Here is a 9,689-nt window from a genome sequence, read left to right as displayed (position 1 = left end):
TATTATTATTATAGTTATTATTGTTATTGTCATTGTTGTTATTATTGTTATTACTATTATTATTGTTGTTGTACTATTATCGTTTATAATTTGTACAATTAACCTCCCTGTGGTTCGACCCTAGTCTTGCCGGGTTATTTATTACTTCGACACTCCTACACTTGGGAGAAGACATCAATCTTTTAGTCGTGTCATTACACATTAGATTATTACATTATTTATATAAATTGCAACTAAAAAAAACAAAAAAAATAATGATAATAAAAAAGTAGATAAGTTTGGTTTTGTAACCTCCCTAGCCTAAGCAATTAATTCCGAATCGGTGTTTTAACACCTAATACCCTAAAGTCATCTGACTTAGGAGCTATTGGCCCAACACTTGTTGCATGGTTTGAGGAGAAAAGTTTAAGGGAATCAAACATTGCACTATTTGGTATCAGTATTTGCAACTCGAGTTGTTAAGCTCGAATGGGCGTCTCAACACCTAATTCCCCTAAGACGAACTAGTCTAGGAGTCATTAGCTGAAAGCTCGTTACATGGGTTAAAATTGCATTGTGTTTTAAGTTATATGTATATATATTAATAAAAAAAGAGGAAGAAAAGAAAAAGAAAAGGATAATAATCCCAACCTAAGAAAGTTAACCTTAAACATTAGAACAAAAATTTTGTTTTCTTCCAAGTAAAGCCTCGTAATTATGTGTTGATATATTGAGCATAAAAGAAAAGTTTATTAATATCTTGTTTAAGAGGTATTGAGCAGGTATATAAATTTAATGAGAGTTTGTTTATCTAGATAGATTAATGGAAGTTGAATGATGAATGCTTTGCTTTTTGAAATTTGCAAATTGTTTTTCTATTTCAACACTTTGATTACTAGGTATTAGTAATAAGCTGGTTGGGGGGTGTTATTAGTACTTAAAAGTGCATTTTTATCAAGATTTTATATAATCATTTTGCACTTGAAGTATCAATATCTCCTTAACTAAAACATGTTTTATAATAACTTATCTAATAATATAAGATACCTCTAATTTGTGGTAAATGTTCATCTTAAATGCATGCCTATCATATAAATAAAAGGATTGATTGATGAGTTTAAGAACTGAAATTGGAAGGACAAAGAGATGGCCAAACTTAGAAAAGAGATGCTAGTGCAGTTCAAACTGGAATACTATTTAGTAATTGGGTCATATATAGAGCTGTAGATCTTAGATTTAGGTCTAATTTATATGGATAGAAAGGTAAGATATAGGCCTACAACTTTAATGTGGAGTCTAAGATTTAAAAAGGTCGTTTTTAAGTCCAAATTATAACAACAACGAAGAAGTCTGAATTTATCATGCAGCCTAAACACTATTCAGTGTTCAGCCCATAACTTGAGTTTTAGAAGTCAAAATCACCTCAATTGTTTTTCCAGGAAAGCAAAGACAATTTCCTAGAACTTTCATGTGGAGGTCTAGTTCAAATTCTGACGTTATCAATGATGTTTTATTCAAATAAAAAGATAAGGATTGTCACCAAGTCAAGATGTGGTCACCTACTCATCAATTAGTCATCAAATCAATAGTTCCTAATTTTGGCATATAAAAGGAGGCATTTGTCATACATTTAGGCATCTTAGTTTCGAGATCAAGATCATGCTCTTCCTTTCTCTTTTTGTATTTTTGTAATGCTTAAGTTTTGCTTTCATTAATATCTTGTTTATGCCTTTCATTTCCTTTCCTCTACTTAGTTAAATTTTATCTTATTCATATTCTTATCTTATTGATTCATGTTTCTCTCTTTCATTATGTTTAGCTAAGTTTATTATGTCAAGGTGAAAAGGTTACACTAATGGTGTAAGAATAAGTATAGTGTAAACTCAATATAGACTTCAATGTTTGATGCTAAAATGTTTTGTATTTGTTATCTTTTTCACTTTTAATACTTTGCTTGTTAAATGGTTAATCTAAAATTGTGTTGTCTAGCACTTGGTACAACAAATACTTGGCACTTTCATAGCCCAACCGTGTGGTATAACTGACACTTGTGCTATGAAAGGAACTTGATTTGTTGTTAACATAAGTTCTAATCATGAATACCTGACAATATTTACAAGTATTAGCATTATTCAAATAAGATAACTAATGTAATCATGTTAACAATTTATAATCCAATTGGAACTTCCTTTGTGTGTGCTTTCCAATTGAATAATAAGAGTTTATACTATACTTGTTTGAAATACCATTAATAGATCCTCTAACCTTAACATTTGTTGTTATCATTATTTAATCCTTACATTGATCTTCCATCTTAAAGTTCTCATAAACTTCTTTTTCTTCTTCATTTCTTCTATTACTATTATTATTGTTGTTATTGTTGTTGTTGTTATTTATAATTTATACAATTAACCTTCTTGTGGTTTGACCCTAGTCTTGCTAGGTTATTTATTACTAAAACACTCCTGCACTTGGAAGGAGATATCAATCTTTTGGTCGTATCACCTAATAACATTTACAAGTATAAGTATTATTCGAATAAGATAATTAATGTAATCATATTAATAATTTATAATCTGATTGGAACCTTATTTATGTATGCTTTCCATTTGAGTTATAAGAGTTTATACTATACTTGTTTGAAATACCATTAATAAATCCTCTAACCTTGACAATTATTTTTATCATTATTTAATCCTCATATTAATCTTACAATCTCAAAGTCCTCTTTAACTTGTTCTTCTTCTTCTTCTTCTTCTTACTACTACTACCACCACCACTACTACAACAACAACTATTATGATTATTGTTGTTGTTGTTGTTATTGTTGTTGTTATTTATAATTTATATAGTTAACCTCCTTGTGGTTCGACTCCGGTCTTGCCGGGTTTTATATTACCTTAACACTTCTGCACTTAGGAGAAGACATCAATCTTTTGGTTATTGACACGACTAAAAGATTGATGCCTTCTCCCAAGTGAAGGAGTGTCGAAGTAATAAATAACCCGACAAGACCAGAGTCGAACCACAGGGAGGTTAATTGTACAAATTATAAACGACAATAGTACAACAACAATAATAATAATAACAACAACAATAATAATAGTAATAACAATAATAACAACAATGATAATAATAATAATAATAATAACAATAATAATAGTAGTAGTAGTAGTAGTAGTAGTAGTAGTAGTAGTACTAATAATAATAATAATAATAAAGAAAAAGAAGAAGAAGAAGATGATGAGAACTTGGAAATGGAAAATTAATGTAAGGATTAAACAATAATAACAACAAATATCAAGGTTAGAGGTTCCACTAATGGTATGTCAAACAAGTATAGTATAAACTCTTATTATTCAATTGGAAACCACACACAAAGGAGGTTCCAATCAGATTATAGATTGTTAACATGATTACATTAGTCATCTTATTCGATTAATGCTAGTACTTGTAAATCTCGTCAAGCATTCATAATTATAACTTATGTTAACAACAAATCAAGTTCCTTTCATAGCTCAGGTGTCGGTTATACCATATAGTATGGGTTATGAGAGTGCCAAGTATGTGTTGTACCAAGTGTTATACAACATAAATCAAGATTAGTCATTTAACAAGCAAAGTATTAAAGAGTGAACAAGATAACAAATACAAAACATGTTAGTATCAAACATTGAAGTTCATATTGAGTTTACACTATACTTATTCTTACACCATTAGTGTAACCTTTTCACCTTGACATAATAAACTTAGCTAGACATAATGAAAGGAAGAAAAGTAAATAAATAAAATAAGAACATAAATAAGATAAAACTTAACTAAGTAAATGAAAGGAAATGAAAGGCATAAACTTGATATTAATGACAGCAAAGCATAAGCAATACAAAAAATACAAAGAGAGAAAGCAAGAGCATGATTTTGCTCTGGAAACCAAGATGCCTAAATGCATGGCAAATGCCTCCTTTTATAGGCCAAAATTGGGAACTATTGATTTGATGACTACTTGATGAGTGGGTGGCCAACTCTTGACTTGGTGACAATCCTTATCTTCTCTTGTCTGCCCAAAACGTCATTGATAACGTCAAAATTGGAGCCACTTGAAAACATAAAAGTTGTAAGCAATTGTCTCATCTTTCTTGTGTAACAAATTCAGCTCATTTGGACTTCTAGAACTCCAGATATGGCTAAAATACTGAACAGTGCTCGGGCTGGAGGACAGATTCGGGCTTCTTTATTGTTGCTACAATTTGGGCTTGAAAATGGCCTTTTTAGATCTTGGGCTCCATATGAAAGTTGTAGGCCTATGTCTTAAATTTCCATCCATATAAAGTAGACCTAAATCTGAGATCTATAGCTCCAGATATGACCCAATTACCGAACAGTGTTCCGGTTTGGATTGCACCGACATCTCTTTTCTAATTTTGGTCATCTTTTTGCCCTTACAATTTAAGTTCTTAAAGTCATCAATCAAACTTTTCATTTATGTGATAGGCCTGCATTTAAAATGAACATTTACCTCAAATTAAAGGTATCTTATATTATTAGATATATTATTATAAAACATGCTTTAGTTAAGGAGTTATTGATACTTCAAGTGCAAAATGATGATATAAAACCATGATAAAAATGCACTTTTAAGTACTAATCACACCCCCCAACCAGCTTATTACTAGTCCCTAGTAATCAAAGCGTTAAAATAGAAAAACAATTTGCAAATTCCACAAAGCAAGGTCTTCATCATTTAACTTCCATTAATCTATCCAGATAAACAAACTCTCGTTAAATTTATATACCTGCTCAATACCTCTTAACAAGATATTCATAAACCTTTCGTTTGTGCTCAATGTATCAATACATAATTATGGGGCTTTTCTTGGAAAAAAATAAAATTTTTGTTCTAATGTTTAAGGTTAACTTCCTTGGGTTGGGATTATTATTTTTGTCTTTTTTTTCTTTTTTTTTTAAATATATATACATATAATTTAAAAACACCATGCATCTTTAACCCATGTAACGAGCTTTCGGCTAATGACTCCAATACCAGTTGGTCTTAGGGCATTACGTGTTAAGACACCCCTATGAGCTTAGTAACTCGGGTTGCAGATACTAATATGTAGATAGTGCAATGTTTGATTTCCTTAAGCTTTTCTCCTCAACTCATGTAACATGCGTTGGGCCAATAGCTCCCAAGTTAGTTGACTTTAGGGTATTAGGTGTTAAAACACCTCTTCAGACTTAATTGCTTAGGTTAGGGAGGCTACGAAACCAAACTTATCTATATTTTTATTATTATCATCATTTTTTTTTCTTCTTTTTTTTATTTTTTTTATTTTTTATTTTTAATTGTATACAATCCCTTTCCCTTAGTTGTTACCTTTAACAAAAGAACATAAATATCGTAATAATCCAATATGCAACCCACAATCATATGTTAAAGTGTGTGTGTGTGTAAATTAAGATTTAAGAATACAAGTTAAATAAGTATATGAGTAGAATTAAGTGATAACAATGCGAGAGTTTGAAAACCTGAATATTTCAAAACAATACGAGAGTTTGTAAACCTGAATATTTCAGGAAGTATTATAATAGACCTTGTTAAGAATGGTTACTAAGATGCGTCTCAAGAGTCACTTTAACAAAAGAGCTCCTTTACTCTGCCATCCTAGTAACAACAATTATGCACATGCTTTATGAAATGGAAAACAATTTTTTTTTTATCAACTACTACCCTCTCCCCCCAACTAAAACATTTTTTTTATCAACTACTACCCTCTCCCCCCAACCAAAACGAGACATTGTCCTCAATGTTCTAAGGTAGAAAGATAGAGTATAGAAGATATCACCTGAAATAACGAACATTGACAAACCTGAAACACACTTAAACAAAAATAAGAAATAACAAAACACAATAATAAAACAAAACAACACAAAAATTACAAATGAAGACTCAAATCTAATCTAAGCTTTTTACAGCTTTCCTTAGATGACCAATTTATGTGATTCATGGAGGGATCAATTACAGGAATGAAATATTGTAGTTGGTCAATCAATTGTTCAGCAGTAGCAGGAGAGATTATGATTTGTCTTGCAGAAGATGTTAGAAATTCCTGTTCCACAGCATGATCAAGAAAAGACAACAACTTATCATAATAACCATTAACATTTAACAAACCTATGGGTTTATGGTGAATGTGCAGTTGCGCCCAAGAGGAAATATGAAAGCTCTCTTCCAATGTGCCTAGACCACCTGGTAAAGCAATGAAGGCATCAACATGGTTAAACATTGCATTCATTCGAGCCGACATTGTGGAGACCTGAAGTTCCTCTCCAATTGTTTTTCCAATGATGTCCCCTTGTGCTAAAGCTTCGGGGACGACCCCCAAAACTTGACTACCTCCTAAAAATGTAGCTATTGACACACCTCCCATTAACCCAAGACTGCCTCCCCCATACACTAAATGAATCTTTCTCTCAGCTAGCACTTGACCAAGATGATTTGCTGATTCTAAAAACTCCTTTTCTTTCCCAGGACTAGATCCACCGAAAACACAAATATTTCTTATATGATGACTTGAGGAACTTGCCATTTCTACACACTTCTATATTTGTTGAATGTATGGGTTGAGTAGAAATGAAAGGAAGGAAGAGAGGGTTTTATAGATGAGAAATTAGAAAGGCAATTGTAACACCTATATGTAGGCCAGCTGGAGTCTCACTCTCTCTCTCTCTCTCTCTTTTTATTTATTTATTTATTTACTTTTGAAAAAGCATGTGTATGTACAGGTAGTTGTGATTGTGGCTCACATCTTCCCTTGGTTTTATGTCCAAGAATGGCTTAAACGCCCTCTATGGGTTGGGGATAGGCTTCCCATCCAGTTTTCTTAAAAACTGGCAAACAGGGTCTTTTTTAGTCAGATTCCCAAGACTAAGTTGATCATGTTCTTTATGAAATAGTGGCCATAAATCATGAATTGCATGATGCACATCTCCACTAGGATGCGTCTCAAGAGTCAATAGAAGATTATCTAAAGACTCCTTACTCAGGCCATCCTTAATGAATTGTATTTTATCTTCACGGTTTATAGATATCATTCCTAAAGAACGACATTGTGTATTACAAGTCCATCTAGCACATCGATGACAGACTTCTAGTCGTTTTGCACGACGTTTCTTTGCAAAAGTGCTTTTACCTGTTCCAGGCATATGTGAAATGAAGGAATTAGAGGACTCACCTGATAATCGGACCTTTGCTTCAATCAACCAACGAATATCTTCAGGAATTCCATGATTCATTAACAATCTCAATCTTACACATCTAGCACGGTAAATTTTTGTAATCGCATTCTGAGGCAGAGCGGGAAAATACTTTTTCAATTTTTCAAGATTAATGTCCATTGTCAAATGAGAATTGGAAGAGAGATTCAAAGAATTGCACAAATATATACACAAATATCAGTTATTGTGGGAAACTGAAAGAACCGACTTAAGTCACGGAGTACCGTTGTCCGCCATTTGACCGGGGTGAGAGAAACTAGCAAAAATCACTCAAAAAGAAACACAAAAACAATGTGAGAAAAACAAAATAATCAACCTTTATCTACAAGATCATTCAAACCAGTTGATTCATTTTCACTAGGAAAATTATCAAAGTAAGCTTTCAAACGATGTCCATTTTCCTTAAAATCATTGTCATTCATTGAATTCTCAATATCACAAGCCCCATAAGGATTGCTCCATCTTAATCTTAGCTCTTTAGGGAATGCATAGAGTTGAGAATTCTAAAACAAAACTTTTTGACCAGTATCAACTTTTTGACAATTTTCACAAGTTTTGCAGAATGCATGCGTGTCCTTGAACATGGTGGGCCAATAAAATCCATTTTGAAAGATTTTTGCAACTGTCTTTTTTTATGAGAAATAACTTCCACATGCTTTAGAATGACAAAGTTTAATGACACTACTTACCTCATTGTCGGGAATGAATCTTTGAAATATTTGATCAGGACAATATTTGAATAAGTTATGGTCATCACAATAAAACTTCTTCACTTCGTTCAAAAACTTTTCTTTCTCTTGATTACTCCAATCAGCTGGCAAATCTCCTAAAGAAAGAAAATTGATATTTTTATCATACCAAGGCATTGGACTAAGAGAAAGTAAGGATTCGTTAGGAAAGTAATCATCCATTGGTGTGATGTCAGATGTCGAATCTGTTGTCACTGTTGACAAAAGATTCGCATCAATATTTTCGGTGCGTTTTTCATCCGTGATTTCTTCCTCAGAATAAATCATTTGCAAATCTTCAGATTCATCCAATTTATTTTTACTTAAAGTAGATTCAAGTTGATCATAAACTAATTCGTCAATATGATCTACTTCTTGTAAATCATTATCATCTCCAAGTTGCTTGCAAATGTTGAAAATATTCATCTCCAATGTCATGTTTCCAAATGATAGCTTCATAGTCCATTCCTACAATTAATCAATGCGTTAGAGGTTGCAAGAAACGGACGTCCTAAAATAACAAGAAATGAATTACATGCTTCAACAGGTTTTGTGTCCAAGACAATAAAATCCACAAGATAAATGAATTTATCGACTTGTACTAACACATCTTCAATTATTCCTCTAGGCACTTTTACAGATCTATCAGCAAGTAAAAGAGATATAGAAGTTGGTTTTAGCTCACCTAGATTGAGACTCTGAAAAACTGAATATGGAAGTAAATTCACACTAGCTCTAAGATCAAGTAAGGCTTTTTCAATTTTATGCTCTCCAATAAAGCAAGAAATTGTAGGACAACCAGGGTCTTTATATTTCAAAGCATTATTGTTTTGAAGAATAGCACTTACTTGTTCGGCTAGAAAGGCTTTCTTTTTCACATTCAGTTTCCTCTTCACAGTGCATAGATCTTTCAAAAATTTAGCATAGGAAGGAACCTGTTTAATAGCATCCAGCAAAGGTATATTTATCCTTACCTGTTTGAAAATTTCAAAAATTTCAGAGTTGTGATTGACTTTCCTTTGTTTGGTCATGGCTTGAGGAAATGGAAGTGTTGGCGGAGAATCAGTCTTTTTTTTGCAATTTTCAGATTCAACCCCTTCCTTACCCTCAGAGATTGACTCATCATCTTTCTCATAAGGTTCAAGAGAGGGTTTTTCAATAACCTTACCACCGCGCAGAGTAGTGACTGATTTGACTTGATCCATGTGTTGGCTTCCAGAACTACTTCCATTTGCATTGTATTGCCTCTTGGGATTTTGTTGTGGTTGAGATGGAAACTTACCTTTCTCTTGGAAACTGAGAGCAGATGTTAATTTTGCAAGAGTATCTTTAAAATCTGTCATGTTTTGAGCAAGTTGAGTATTGATTGTCTCTTGCTTTTCAATGAATGCATGCAATGTTTCCTCAAGATTTCTTGTAAAAGGTGGAGCATAAGGAGGTGCATATCCATGAGAATTTTGGAAATTGTGGTGTGCTTGAAATGGTGGTTGTAAAGTTTGTCCATTGTTGTTCTCACTCTTCCAACTAAAATTTGGGTGATTTCTCCAACCAGGGTTGTATGTTTAGGAGTATGGGTTGTGGTTGGCCCTTTGGAAACTATTTAAAGCATGAGCTTGTTCATGGAGACATTCCTTAAAAGAAGGCAAGGTTGGACAGTTACTAGTTGAATGTGCATTTGTTTCACATATTTGACATGCAATGTTTTCA

Source organism: Populus euphratica, unplaced genomic scaffold, assembly GCF_000495115.2.
Source record: "Populus euphratica unplaced genomic scaffold, PopEup_1.0 scaffold779.1, whole genome shotgun sequence".
NCBI classification, from domain to species: Eukaryota; Viridiplantae; Streptophyta; class Magnoliopsida; order Malpighiales; family Salicaceae; genus Populus; species Populus euphratica.
The sequence above is the reverse complement of the archived record's forward strand: the minus strand, read 5'-3'. Positions refer to the sequence as shown.